This window comes from Pelophylax lessonae (genome assembly GCF_965119305.1).
Source record: "Pelophylax lessonae genome assembly, chromosome: 3".
Taxonomy (NCBI): Eukaryota; Metazoa; Chordata; class Amphibia; order Anura; family Ranidae; genus Pelophylax; species Pelophylax lessonae.
Window position 1 is genome coordinate 95,201,808 of NC_138770.1, and position 16,151 is coordinate 95,217,958.

A 16,151-nucleotide genomic window follows, 5' to 3' on the forward strand; every position below is an offset into this window, starting at 1 on the left:
AAATCCTAATAAGTGTTTATTGGTTTGCGTGAAAGGTATAGTGCCTACAAACTATGGTATATACTGTAGCCTGGAATTTTTATTTAAAACATTTTTTTTTATACTACTAATGGTGGCGATCAGCGACTTATAATGGGACTGCGATACTGCAGCGATCCATCTGACACTAACTGACGCTGGGGGGAACTGACTAACTGCCACTGACATTATTACAGTGATCAGTGCTAATTATATACACTTTCATTGTACTAATGACACTGGCTGGGAAAGGGTTAACATCTAGGGCGATCAGGGGGTTCAATATGTGCCTATCTGTGTGTAATGTGTGTAAAGTGTGCTTTTACTAACTGATCTCTAAGTTTCTAAGAAACACAGATTGTTCCCTGTCTACAGAGCTCAGTGTTGAATGTCAACACAGAGCTCTGAGCTGTAATTGTGCACAACCAATCAGCATGCCATGAATCTTTGCTGACAGGCTCCTGCTGTGTACAATTACAGTGGGAACCAGGAGGGTGGGGGCGCATATGGCTGCGCCTTAAACACGGAAGTGGGCAGCAACATGTGGGTATGTCGATTTGCCTACAGCCGCCGCTGGCGATTGGCTGAAGTGGTTAATAATACAGTATATCACAAAAGTGAGTACACCCCTCACATTTTTGTAAATATTTTATTCTATCTTTTTATGTGACAACACTGAAGAAATGACACTTTGCTACAATGTAAAGTAGTGAGTGTACAGCTTGTATAACAGTGCAAATTTGCTGTCCCCTCAAAATAACTCAACACACAGCCATTAATGTCTAAACTGCTGGCAACAAAAGTGAGTACAACCCTAACTTAAAATGTTCAAATCGGGCCCAATTAGCCATTTTCCCTCACTGGTGTCATGTGACTCGTTAGTGTTACAAGGTCCCAGGTGTGAATGGGGAGCAGGTGTGTTAAATTTGGTGTTATCGCTCTCACTCTCTCATACTGGTCACTGGAAGTTCAACATGGCACCTCATGGCACAGAACTCTCTGAGGATCTGAAAAAAAGAATTATTGCTCTATATAAAGTTTGCCTAGACTATAAGAAGATTGCCAAGACCCTGAAACTGAGCTGCAGCACGGTGGCCAAGACCATACAGTGGTTTAGCAGGACAGGTTCCACTCAGAACAGGTCTCGCCATGGTCAACCAAAGAAGTTGAGTGCACGTTCTCAGCGTCATATCCAGAGGTTGTCTTTGGGAAACAGACGTATGAGTGCTGCCAGCATTGCTGCAGAGGTTAAAGGGGTGGGGGTCAGCCATACGCCACACACTGCATCAAATTGGTCTGCATGGCTGCCGTCCCAGAAGGAAGCCTCTTCTAATGATGATGCACAAGAAAGCCTGCAAACAGTTTGCTGAAGACAAGCAGACTAAGGACATGGATTACTGGAACTGTCCTGTGGTCTGATGAGACCAAGATAAACCTATTTGGTTCAGATGGTGTCAAGCGTGTGTAGCGGCAACCAGGTGAGGAGTACAAAGTCAAGTGTGTCTTGCCTACTGTCAGGCATGGTGGTGGGATTGTTATGATCTGGGGCTGCATGAGTGCTGCCGGTACTGCGGAGTTACAGTTCATTGAGGAAACCATGAATGCCAACATGTACTGTGACATACTGAAGCAGATCATGATCCCCTCCCTTCGGAGATTGGGCCGCAGGGCAGTATTCCAACATGATAACGACCCCAAACACATCTCCAAGACGACCACTGCCTTGCTAAGAGGCTGAGGGTAAAGGTGATGCACTGGCCAAGCATGTCTCCCAGGGGTGTGGAAGCTCATTCAAGATCCACCCCCCCCCCCCACCTCAAAAATAAAAAAGTGCATTCCTCATATTTTTGTAAATTATATCTTTTCATGTGACAACACTGAAGAAATAACACTTTGCTACAATGTAAAGTAGTGATTATATAGCTTGTGGCCACACAAAATATTGTCACTTTGGGCCCAATTCTGACATTTTCACTTAGGGGTGTACTCACTTTTGTTGCCAGCGGTTTAGACATTAATGGCTGTGTGAGGAGTTATTTTGAGGGGACAGCAAATTTACACTGTTATACAAGCTGTACACTCACTACTTTACATTGTAGCAAAGTGTCATTTATTCAGTGTTGTCACATTACATTATTGTAATCACTTCCCCCTTACATCAGTGACACCCCCCCTCAGACTGGCTCACTGGCCTCCTCTCAGGTGCACTCTGCAGGGCTCAGTTAGACGGCTCTAGGTTGGTGGCTCTGGTTTTATCCTATAGTCTCCTCTCCACGTCCACACACCTCTGACTTCTCCCATAACCCCCATCCCCGCTCTCACTCTTGATTCCTCTCCAGACTCCCCCTCAGAGACTGCAGACATGATAACAGACAAGAGATGGTCAGAGATTGCAGACATGATACAGGAGGTTGTTAGAGACAGGATACAGGAGGTGTTAAGTGGATGCGCACAGGATACAGGAGGTGGTCAGAGGATGCAGAAATTGTACAGGTGGTGGTTAGAGGATGCGGACAGGATACAGGAGATGGTCAGAGGATGCGAACAAGTTACAGGAGGCTGTCAGAGGATACGGACAGGATACAGGAGGTGGTCAGAGAATACAGACAGGATACAGGAGGTGGTCAGAGGATGCAGAAATGGTACAGGTGGTGGTTAGAGGATGCGGACAGGATACAGGAGATGGTCAGAGGATGCGGACAAGTTACAGGAGGCTGTCAGAGGATACGGACAGGATACAGGAGGTGGTCAGAGGATACAGACAGGATACAGGAGATGGACAGAGGATGCGGACAGGATACAGGAGATGGTCAGAGGATGCGGACAGGATACAGGAGATGCTCAGGGGATACGGACAGGATACAGGTGGTGGTTAGAGGATGCAGAAATGGTACTGGTGGCAGTCAGAGGATGCGGACAGGATACAGGAGATGGTCAGAGGATGCGGACAGGATACAGGAGATGGTCAGAGGATGCGGACAGGATACAGGACATTGTCAGAGGATGCGAACAGGATACAGGAGATGGTCAGAGGATGCAGACAGGATACAGGAGATGGTCAGAGGATGTGGACAGGATACAGGAGATAGCAAGACAGAGATTGTGAACATCTGTGATTCTGTACAATCGCACCACTGCCATTCTTGTCTTATAACTGCTGCTTGTGCCTGCCAGTGGACATCACATAGATAGCAGTCAGCCAAGCAATGGATGGATGGATGGATGGATGTTGCAGGCCAGGTGGTGGGCTCACTCTAAGATCAAGTTGGCTTGTATGCTTATACTTCATTTACTCACCAGGGGGCTGCAGCCAGGACAGGGTGTGCTTAGCGCAGAGAATGCAGACAGAATACAGGAGGCACTCAGAGGATGCAAAAATGGTACAGGTGGTGGTCAGAGGATACAGACAGGATACAGGAGATGGTCAGAGGATACGGACAGGATACAGGAGGCGGTCAGAGAATGCAGAAATGGTACAGGTGGTGGTCAGAGGATGCGGACAGGAAACAGGTGGCGGTCAAAGGATGCAGAAATGGTACAGGTGGTGGTCAGAAGATGTGGACAGGATACAGGAGGTGCGACGAGCCAGAACCGCAGGGGCAACAAATGAGGTGCACGGTGGGCCGATGAGAGACAGCAATGACACAGTTCATCGGTTTACTCACGGTTAGCAGAAAGCCTCCCTGGGCTGGTCGCACAGTGAAGAGGAAGACAGCACGAAATCCTCCGGGGCACGCTCTGTGATAGGGAAACGCCAGCCAAGATGGTGGTCGAGGTGCCCGTGATGACAGTGGTGTTTAGAGTGCTTGTGGTGGCTGGGTCCCTTGATGGTATTTGTCGTGACGCCAGTACCGTTAATGGTGGTACAACCAGTTGTAATAGCAATAGTGAAGAATGAGGTAGACAGTGGTAGGATACAACTCACAACTTTTACTGTGACTGGTTTTGATTGCAGCATAAACATCCAGATAGAATACAGTCTCTGGGTAAATAGAGGAATTCTGCTGATCCACTGTTAATAGGCTTTAGTAATGCTGGACTCAGGCTGTGACTCAGTATAGTGCTTACTTGTAAGTGATCTGGCTTCTGGTACCTTTTGAATCCAGGGAAATTTGGTGAGATTGCCAGTGGCTAAGAAATCCTTCACCTTTATTCTCAAAGGTCAGTTGCTGCCGTTTGGTGGCTTTTACCCTTTGATTTAAGCAGTTCCAATTTGTCCCTTCTTAGGACTGACCTTCTCTAACCTTCTACATTCTGCTTTCTCTCTGTACACTGACTTCCTGAACTGCACAACTGACCACAGATAAACCTGAGCTGGGATAGATATCCCAAAGTGGTGCTATCCCCATCTTGCGTGGGAAGTATGAAGCACACTTGACCAGCCTATGAACAGGGATACCACAGGTGTAGCAATGCACTTGCAATACAGCAATGACAAAGTAGTAATACATTTGCAGTTCCCACGTGTCCTGAGTGGGACGCTGCATACCCCAATGGTAAAACATGTGTCGACCTCGACACATTTTTGACTCGATGTTGTGTCTTCCTGTAAGATATAAGAGAAAGGGAAAAGCATGCATGCATAGGAAATAACAACATAACCCCATTCTTGTACTTCTTGTATCTGCAAGTAAAATGGGTTAGGCAAACATATCTCAGGCAACAACGAAATGTGTCAAAAAGGGGTGTAGTTTTTCCTCTGAAGACTGGTGATATATGGCAAAACCAGAATAGTCCACGATGAGATGCAAAAAGGAAAAACAAAACAAAAATAACATCTCAGGAGGCTCACAGGGTATGAGTCCGTTCCTTGGGCACAGGAAAATGTGAACAGAAGAATATCACGGAGGCTCAGGTACGTGAAAGTCTATCTCCGGGTGCAGGCTTGAACGTTGCAAAACAGTAGGTAAGTAGTCCTTTTAAAAAGGAAATGAACATGACATCACAAGTACGTCTTCTTCTCACTTTGGAACTTCAGACGATGTAAGGATGCATTCAACGATGAGATGGCAGGGCTGGTAGTTGTCTTCTCGGCTGCTGGTGCAGGAAATCCTTATAACGGACAGGTGGTTGTCCTCTTGTAGTCCTGTCGGATCTTCGTAGCGGCTGAGTTTCTACAGGTCTTGTTTCAAGGGAACTTGGTGTCTCTTGAGCTGTAGTAGACACTTCTTGAGATAGCTCCTCTGGTTGAAGTGCGGTTGTATTGGTCTTGGCAGGCACTAAGATATTGAGCCATGGTGTAAGGAACCACTGTAAAGGATCAGAGTCTAATAATGCTTTTCCAAAAGACTGTAGTGGATTCTCTGAATCAGATGATTCTGTAGGCTCTGGTTCTATGGATTGTGTTTCTTCTTGGACAGTTTCTTCTTGAAGAGTTTCTTCTTGAGTACTTTCCTTGAGACATAACTTAAGGCGATTGCGATGTACTACACGTGATTTGTTTTCTTTGGTGATCTCATAAGTATGAGTCTCTGGATTGAGAATAGCTGTAATGGTGTAAGGTTCTCTCTCCCATTTGCTATCTAACTTGCTGGTGCAATGGTCGTTTTTTAACCATACATGGTCACCAATTTTGAGAGGTTCTGCTTTGGCAGATTGGTTATAATCTTTTTGTTGCTTTTCATGAGCATGTTCCATGCGATGTTGAACAATTTCTTGTGCATCAATTAGACGTCTTTGGTGCTCACTCACCCAATCAGTCTTTTGTAGAGGGTTGATTGCATCAGGCACTTGTACGCCCAAAGTATGGTCAGCAGGTAGTTTACCTTGTTGGCCAAACATGAGATAGTAAGGTGTATATCCAATAGAACAGTGAATGGTGTTATTGTAGGTGTACATCAATTGAGGCAATAGAGTAGGCCAATCACATCTTGTAGCAGGTGGTACTGCTCTTAACATCTCAATTAAAGTTTGGTTAATTTTCTCGCAAAGTCCATTCCCTTGGGGGTGGTAGGCTGTGGTCCTGATTTTCTGGCAATTGTGAAGTGTACACAGTTCTTTGAAGAGTCACGACTCAAAGGCAGATCCCTGATCTGTAAGGATTCTTTCTGGGCATCCATATGGCAATAGGAAATGTTTCCAGAAGGCATCTGCAGTTGTCTTAGCAGTCAAGTCCTTGACAGGTACGGCTACAACAAATTTGGTATAATGATCAATGATGGTCATGGCGTATGTGTAACCTGAGCGACTTGGTTCCAGCTTCACATGGTCAATTGCAACTATTTCTAGCGGTGTTCGGCTTACAATAGGGTGTAAGGGTGCTTTTTGGTCATGTTTTTCATTTCTTCCAACAGCACAGGTAGAACATTCTCGACACCACTGTTCAATGTCTCCTCTCATCCCAATCCAATAGAATCTTCTACGGATGGTAGCTTCTGTCTTCTGCACACCAAAGTGTCCCGATTGGTCATGGTACATCTCAAGAATGATTCTTGCATCTCCGCGTGGTATTAAGATTTGGTATAGACAATCCCAGGTAATTGGGTCTAAAGTTCTTCTTAATAGTAGGCCCTTCTGTAGGAAGAGATGTTTTCTGTGTCTCCAAAGTTTTGACAATTCTGGATCAGCATTTCTTCTGCGAATTCTTTCAGGTGTTCTTCCGCTGGTGAAGAAATCTTGCAGTTCTCCCAACATTTCATTTTGCAGCTTGATCCACCTTTCTTTGTCCACTTGGGATCTTGGATCCACTTGTTGTTGAAGGTTAAGGACTTTTCTTCCTTTGATGGTGATAATGTCTTGTTGGGCAAAATTTTTGTAAAAAGCTGGCATTTCTACCTCTTCCCAAACATCTTCCTGTGTAGTAGGGTCTTCTTGGGTAGGCAGACGGGATAATGCATCCGCATTTTCATTTGCTTTTCCTGTTCTGTATTTTATGGTGAAATCATAGTTAGCTAGGCGTGAGGCCCATCTTTGTTCCAATGCTCCCAGCTTGGCGGTATTAAGATGTGCTAGCGGGTTGTTATCTGTAAAGGCCACAAATGGTGTTGCGGCAAGGTAATCTTTAAATTTTTCTGTAACAGCCCACACGAGTGCGAGGAATTTCAATTTGAAGGAACTATAGTTTTGGTCGTTTCTTTCAGTACCTCTAAGAGATCTACTAGCGTAGGAAATAACTCTTTCTTTTCCTTCTTGTACTTGGCGACAGGACAGCTCCCAGACCTTTCTTACTAGCATCTGTGTAAAGATGAAATGGCTGCTGGTAATCTGGATAGCCTAGGATTGGTGGTTCTGTTAACTTCTTCTTTAGGAGCTGGAAGGCAATTTCTCTTTCTGTGTTCCATTCAACTGGTATTGGAGACTTTTGGTACCTCTTAGGATGTCCTCTCAGAAGTTCTAATATTGGCCCCGCAACTTGGGCAAAATGAGGAATAAAGCGTCTGTAATATCCTGCGAAACTGAGAAAACTCCTCACTTCTTTCACTGTAGTAGGAGTAGGCCAATTTCGGACTGCGGCTATCTTCTCTGGATCTGGTTTAACACCTTCAGAGCTTACAATATGCCCTAAGTATTTGACTTCTGACTTCAGTAGATAGCACTTAGATGGTTTGACTTTGAGTCCATGTTTAATGAGGATTTGAAAAACTTCGGCCAAATGTTTCAAGTGATCTTCATAAGATTTGGAGTAGATGATGACATCGTCTAAGTACAACAGGACGGTTTCAAAATTTTTGTGTCCTAAACAACGCTCCATTAATCTTTGAAAAGTTCCGGGCGCATTGCAAAGTCCAAAAGGCAAGCAGTTGAACTCAAATAGGCCCATAGGAGTGGTAAATGCAGTCTTCTCACGATCTTCAGGTGCCATTGGTACTTGCCAGTATCCACTGGTTAAATCAAGGGTAGAGAAGTAGGCTGAAGATCCTAAAGCTGTCAAAGATTCCTCTATGCGTGGTAAAGGGTAAGCATCCTTGTGGGTGATTTGGTTAATTTTTCTGTAATCCACACAGAATCTGATGTTACCATCCTTTTTACGTACAAGGACTAGAGGTGCAGCCCATGGACTATGGCTGTCTCTAATGACATTGGAGTCCTTCATTTCTTGGATCATTTGCTTTACGGATTGGTACATAGTTGGTGGTATAGGCCGATATCTTTCCTTGATCGGTGGGTGTGAACCTGTAGGGATGGAGTGCTTGATGATATCCACTTCTCCATAGTCTGTGGAATGCTTACTGAAGGCACTGTGAAGCTCCTTCACAATTTTTAGTACTCCCTCAATTTGGTTTGCTGGTGTGGAAGCATCTCCCACATGAAGTTCTTTCCACCAGGATGTGTTTACATTTTGGTCCTGTGGGTTCTGTCTCTTGGTAATTTGCTCTGTGGTAGCTGTAGCCACACTGATGACATCTTGAAAAGTGACTTGGATTAGTTGTGCAATAGGACGGTGTTTTGTTAGCGTTACACTGCTATCACTCAAGTTTAGGAGTCGTATAGGCACTTTACCTTCAGAGACGGTTACTAGGCTCCTTGCAGCTCTAACTAGAGGATAGTCTTCCAAAACAACAGGCTCTACCAGGGCTTGGTAGTCTTGACCTTGAATTCCGACTACAGCTCGGCACCACAAGAGAGTTTCGGTGTTGGGTTTGAGGATCACAGGTTGCTTATCCCGGATGCGGGCACAGCAAATTTCTCCTTTTTCGTTGGTGAATCTCTGTTGCGCATTTAGTACACGGATGGTTTGTTGGATCACCTTCTTAGAATCAGGAGAGGCAGTAGGCACTAACTGGTGCAAGGCTTCTAGCATCTCAACATAACAGTTCCTGAGGACATTCACTCCTAGGACTATTGGAGGGTTAGGGTTATTGTCTCTGACTCGTACCACAATAAGGCCTTGTCGAGGTAGTGTAGTTCCTCCTACTTGAATGGTAGGTTCCCAATAACCATGGACTGGTACGGTTTGCCGTTACTGGCTATGAGACTCAGCCAGGATTCTGGAGGCTGGGTAAGCTGATTTTGATCCCAGTATTTTTCAAAGGCTGCTTGTTGAATGGTGGTGACTTGGGATCCTGTGTCAACTAGGGCAACAAAAGGAACTCCATTTATTTGAAGTGCCACTTCTGGACGGGATCCTACGTATCTTGGCATCCAGTGGGGATCTTCTGGACCTATTGGTTTACCTCCCGAGGGGTGGTCCTTGGCCTCGGGGGTTTCCCGTTTAACTGCCAGCAGGTTGCTTCTGTATGGCCTGGTTTGTGACAGTACGTGCAGATTGGCCGCTTAGGGGTACTAGTGCGGTCAGGGGGGCGTCCGCCAGAATTTCTGGAATAAGTCTCTCTATAATTAGAGGGGAAGAGTCTTCTGGACACAGGTTTCTCATCCTCTAGCATTAATGGTTTCTCCCATTGTTCCAACTTTTGGTGGACTTTCTCCAGACTTTTAGTCAGGAAATGAACTTGCTCAGTCAAAGAAGCAACTGTGTCAGGAACTGGAGCTTGGGTTGCCTGACTGACTATAGGTAAAGACTTTGCAGGGGCAACCAGCTGTGATACAGGCACTTTAACAGATCTAACATGTTCTGTTGGTGGGCTTTTTCCCAGTATGCTGATAGCTAATTCTTTAAAATCAAAGAAGGTAGCTCCTGGATGTTGGGCGGCTAACATTCTTAGTTGGCTCTTTAGATTGTCTGTATGGACGCCTTCAATAAATTGTTCTTTCAGGGTTTTGTCCTGATTCTCTGCCTCACGGGGGTCTACTTGGACAACAGCTCTAAGGGCTTCCTGCAAAGACTCTGAGTGACTCACCAGATTGCTGTTTCTTGCTGAAGAACCTCATCTTGACCTCTGACACGGTTCTGGGTTCAAAGGTGGTGTAGAGACGTTCAAAAATCTGCTCCAGGGTGTTTCTCTCTGAGCTCGGCCAAGATTTCACTTCTCTGAGCGCAGCTCCTTCCAATTGCGCAAGAAGAATCTCCATCTGTTGCTCTGAGGATACAGGGTACATTCTGAACACAGCAAGAATTTTTTCTTTAAAGTCCCTTAAAGTATGAATTTCTCCAGAATATCGTGGGAACCAGGGGGCCCCAAAATAATAAGGCATGGTTAAAGGCATTAAGCTTGGTGCTGCAGTGGTTGGTATTGCACTGGGACCGACTGTGGCTGCTGCAGGGGGTCCGCTGAGGTCAGGCTGCACGTCATCTTCCTGCACAGACATGGTGACAGCAGGTGAATTATAGTTAGGTAAGTCAAATGCGTTTTTAGACACTTTTTGTGCGGTGTTGCTATGGGCAACCGCTGTCTTGCGGGTGTATGGCCCTTTAAGAATTTAATGCCGGCTGAATACAATGCTGCAGTAACATTGATTTTGGGTCTCTGGCAGAGTTCCTGCTATTAGTGCTCCTTATAGTTAGTAGAGGCAACTGACAGGTTGCGATTACTGCTCGGACAGCAAGCAATGCGATTATTTTCTCTTCTTTTGCTCGCATGCGAAGTCTCGCGACTTCTGGGGCGGGCGCTTGTCACACTCTCCTCCCAGGATTGACACAGCAAAGGTAAGGCGGGCTGGCCGGACAATTTTGCATAAATGGGTGGCACCAAACTTTCCCGCTCTCCAGGGGGTGTTACTAACTTATCCACAGTGATGGCGCAGAAATTTTTGAACAAGAAGGTCTCCGGCAACCATTTTAAGTGAATAGAAACAGTCAATTCAAATACAGCAAGCAGTTTTGTTGACACACAAATGTCTGATTTCCTCTCTTTGGATGCTGCGATTTTTATGCTGATAACTGGGATAACAATTCCATGCGACTTTGAAACAATTTAAACAGTTCTGTGGCCCCACACAGTGTGCAATAAGTAAACAGTCTCTCAATAAAGCAAAGGGGCTTATTCTGATGCGACAGTCTTTTAGATAAGGCGCAGGGGTTAATATCCTGTTCGTGACGCCAAATTTTTATGCGACGAGCCAGAACCGCAGGGGCGACACGTGAGGTGCACGGTGGGCCGATGAGAGACAGCAATGATACAGTTCATCGGTTTACTCATGGTTAGCAGAAAGCCTCCCTGGGCTGGTCGCACAGTGAAGAGGAAGACAGCACGAAATCCTCCGGGGCACGCTCTGTGATAGGGAAACACCAGCCAAGATGGTGGTCGAGGTGCCCGTGATGACAGGGGTGTTTAGAGTGCTTGTGGTGGCTGGGTCCCTTGATGGTATTTGTCGTGACGCCAGTACCGTTAATGGTGGTACAACCAGTTGTAATAGCAATAGTGAAGAATGAGGTAGACAGTGGTAGGATACAACTCACAACTTTTACTGTGACTGGTTTTGATTGCAGCATAAACATCCAGATAGAATACAGTCTCTGGGTAAATAGAGGAATTCTGCTGATCCACTGTTAATAGGTTTTAGTAATGCTGGACTCAGGCTGTGACTCAGTATAGTGCTTACTTGTAAGTGATCTGGCTTCTGGTACCTTTTGAATCCAGGGAAATTTGGTGAGATTGCCAGTGGCTAAGAAATCCTTCACCTTTATTCTCAAAGGTCAGTTGCTGCCGTTTGGTGGCTTTTACCCTTTGATTTAAGCAGTTCCAATTTGTCCCTTCTTAGGACTGACCTTCTCTAACCTTCTACATTCTGCTTTCTCTCTGTACACTGACTTCCTGAACTGCACAACTGACCACAGATAAACCTGAGCTGGGATAGATATCCCAAAGTGGTGCTATCCCCATCTTGTGGTGGGAAGTATGAAGCACACTTGACCAGCCTATGAACAGGGATACCACAGGTGTAGCAATGCACTTGCAATACAGCAATGACAAAGTAGTAATACATTTGCAGTTCCCACGTGTCCTGAGTGGGACGCTGCATAGGCACTCAGAGGATGCAGAAATTGTATAGGTGGTGGTCAGAGGATACATACAGGATACAGGAGGCGGTCAGAGGATGCAGAAATGGTACAGGTGGTGCTCAGAGGATGCGGACAGGATACAGGAGGCACTAAGAGGATCTAGAAATGGTATAGGTGGTGGTCAGAGGATACAGACAGGATACAGGTTGCGGTCAGAGGATACAGACAGGATACAGGAGGCGGTCAGAGGATGCAGAAATGGTACAGGTGGTGGTAAGAGGATGTGGACAGGATACAGGTGGCGGTCAGAGGATGCAGAAATGGTACAGGTGGCGGTCAGAAGATGCGGACAGGATACAGGTAGCGGTCAGAGGATGCAGAAATGGTACAGGTGGTGGTAAGAGGATGCGGACAGGATACAGGTGGCGGTCATAGGATGCGGACAGGATACAAGAGGCACTCAGAGGGTGCAGAAATGGTATAGGTGGTGGTCAGAGGATAAGGACAGGATCCAGGAGGTGGTTAGAGGATGCAGAAATGGTACAGGTGGTGGTCAGAGGATGCGGACAGGATACAGGAGATGGTCAGAGGATATGGACAGGATACAGGAGGTGGTCAGAGGATAAGGACAGGATACAGGAGGTGGTTAGAGGATGCAGAAATGGTACAGGTGGTGGTCAGAGGATACATACAGGATACAGGAGGCGGTCAGAGGATGCAGAAATGGTACAGGTGGTGCTCAGAGGATGTGGACAGGATACAGGAGGCACTAAGAGGATCTAGAAATGGTATAGGTGGTGGTCAGAGGATACAGACAGGATACAGGTTGCGGTCAGAGGATAAAGACAGGATACAGGAGGCGGTCAGAGGATGCAGAAATGGTACAGGTGGTGGTCAGAAGATGTGGACAGGATACAGGTGGCGGTCAGAGGATGCAGAAATGGTACAGGTGGAGGTCAAAGGATGCGGACTGGATACAAGAGGCACTCAGAGGATGCAGAAATGGTACAGGTGGCGGTCAGAGGATGCGGACTGGATACAAGAGGCACTCAGAGGATGCAGAAATGGTATAGGTGGTGGTCAGAGGATAAGGACAGGATTCAGGAGGTGGTTAGAGGATGCAGAAATGGCACAGGTGGTGGTCAGAGGATGCGGACAGGATACAGGAGATGGTCAGAGGATATGGACAGGATACAGGAGGTGGTCAGAGGATACGGACAGGATACAGAAGGTGGTTAGAGGATGCAGAAATGGTACAGGTGGTGGTCAGAGGATGCGGACAGGATACAGGAGATGGTCAGAGGATGCAGACAGGATACAGGTGGCGGTCAGAGGATGCAGACAGGATACAGGAGATGGTCAGAGGATGCAGACAGGATACAGGTGGCGGTCAGAGGATGCAGACAGGATACAGGAGATGGTCAGAGGATGCAGACAGGATACAGGAGATGGTCAGAGGATGCAGACAGGATACAGGTGGCGGTCAGAGGATGCAGACAGGATACAGGAGGTATTCATTTAGATTAATGCTTATGGCATGTAAGTTATGCTATAAATAAAAAAAAAAAAACTTTTTTACTTATTGGCTTCGTGTGGTGCGGATTTGTGTTTCTCCATGTGTGTATCGTTCAATTTAAAATCTTGCGAGGAGGTTGGGGGTGCACTTTGACATCCTCACCTTGAGGACCTCATTCCCTGAACAAATGAGATCCTTCACAGATTTGTTCTTACATCATACAGACTTTACACTTTCATGCAGGTAAATCAAGAAAAAAAAAAAATGCACCTTATTTATAACAACTTTCTCAATGTTTTCCAGAGACTCAGATTCCTGATGTGGTTGCCAGCGCAGATAACTCAGGTGAGTTTGCTTTCCAGCTTTACTTTCCAGGGGATCATTGTAAGGCTTTATTGACCTCATCATAGAAGCACAGAGAATGCTGTTAAATAACTTCTCCTTTTGAAAATGCTAGTTCCATGGCTGTCATGATGATCTCTTGACTTCAATGCTTTCTAAGCCACTGTTCTGAAAAATGTAATAAGATCTGCATGTAGGTGGCTGCGGCGGCAATAACAGACACTCAGTCCAGATGCAATTAAAAGAACTTGTATTAAAGTCAAAGTAAGGCCCCTTTCACACTTGTGCGACTTATCCTGCAACTTGGGGCTGCAAAGTCGCATGACAAGTCGTACTCCGTGATTTTCAATGAGTAACGTTCATATCTGTGTGACTTCAAGTCGCAGCGACTTCAAAGTAGTCCCTGCACTGTTTTGGTCTGACTTTAATGTGACTTGAGGTCCATAGACCTCAAGATTACACAGGCATTGCTTCAAGTCCAGTCAAAGTCACGTCAAAATCGCGTCAAAGTCACAGCAAATCACGGCAACAATTGTGGCAAAATCGCGCAAAGTGGTGTGACTTTCAGGGGCACAAGTGTGAAAGGGGCCTAAAATAGATTACAACAAGACCGGCGGAAGGAAGCCCAACTGGGAACACTCACAAATGACAGCAGTGTGTAGCGGAGCAGGTTTCAGCCGAGCTGACAGCGCCTATCTTGAGAGGCGGATTGAAGCCTGGTCAGCCTAAATCCATGTGGGGAGGTTTCCGGGAAGAGTGACGGATCCCTACACTTTCCCTACTCATCTGGAACCTCTCCCTGTCGCTAATAATGTTCCTGACAGATGGGTAACCTGCCCCTAAACTATCCACATGCTAAATACATGCCAAACCCAGGATCCAGGATCTTAAAAAGACTTTGCCTGACCCAAGATGGCCACCAGAGTCACATGGGCTGTCAGCATCCAACAAGATCGCTGCCCCAGGGACCCAGGAAACCATAGAGGAACCATGTTCCTCCTTTCCCACTACACTGCTGCTGCGGTTAAGCGCCGCCTGCAGTGGAGAAAATAGCCTACATGCAGTACAACTTTCCTGATCTGAATACATTTCAAAGCCTTTGATTCAAAAAGTATTGGAGTCAATGATGGGCAGTCTTTTGCAGCCTACATATTTCTTTTTTCCTTTAAATGGGAATCTATATTCTTATCTTTAAAAAAATATATATGTGTGAATATGTGTAGCACTGCCCCCTTGTGGGCTGCTGGATAATACACTCTCGGGTCCCCCTGGGTTACCGTTAGCAACATTGGCATTCACAATTTAACACTTTACTTCTTGGCTCAGTCAATGATCAGTCCAGGGGTTTGTAGTTGTTTTTGGTGTTTTATTTAAATTAGGGATGGGAGAAGGGAATAGTGGGATACTCCAAAATAACTATTCACAATGCGGAGGACGCCTACTTCTGACGATGCTGCCAGGCTGTGTGTTCACCATGCCACTAGGTGAATTTGGATTAAGTCTCTATCCAGATGACTTGATGGACTAGATTATCTTCAGGATACTCTCCTAGTATCCCCTTTCACTTGACACACTGACACCCGTCCTCTGACTATCCTACACTGGGGTGGCTTCCCTCAGGTCAGGCTCCTGGACATGATCCCCCTGTACTCACTATACTGTTTTTCTAGGGTCTCCAGTGTCTCTCCCCCTCTAGTCAGCTCTCCTGGACGTCTGGGTTCAGTTCCATTTGTCTGGTCCCCAGGCCGATCGCCTGCGACCACGTGCCACTGCTACAGAGGAGGAGGCAGCCGCCCACTCCCTCCGGGATTCTGCTTACCAGCCAAAGACCCCGCAGCACATGTGCTCCTGGCTTTTATACAGTATCCCATAATGCACCGAGGCAGCCAGTCTCTGCCAACCACCAGGACTGTATCAAAGCCTATGTATCCATTGGTCAGGTTTCCTCCCACTGTCCAACATGCCTCCCTATTGGACCAGGGTGAAACACTCTCTAGACCCAATGAATCACACATTGAGCACGCTGAGCAGACCTCACTCACAGATCCTGCTCTCTGGTAGGCAGAAAGCAATATAGATTTTCCTGCTGCTCCTCTGATAGGCAGACAGAGCCAAAAACGATACTCTCTCTCAAGCACCTACCTAGGGGGGGGCTACATATGATCAGATGTGGAACATGGAACCAAAAATCAACTCTTATTACCAATGGAATAATGGTGTCACTTAGGGAGCACAGTCAAGATTTAACCACTTTACCACCGGAGGATTTTGCTGTCTTACGTCTGGGCCACTTTTTGCGATTCGGCACTGTGCGAATTTAACTGACAATTGCGCAGATGTGCGACGCCGTACCCAAACAAAATTTACGTCCTTTTTTTTCCCACAAACAGAGCTTTCTTTTGGTGGTATTTGATCACCTGTGCGATTTTTGCTTTTTGCGCTATAAACAAAAAAATAGCGTAAATTTTGAAAAAATAACAATATTTTTCACATTTT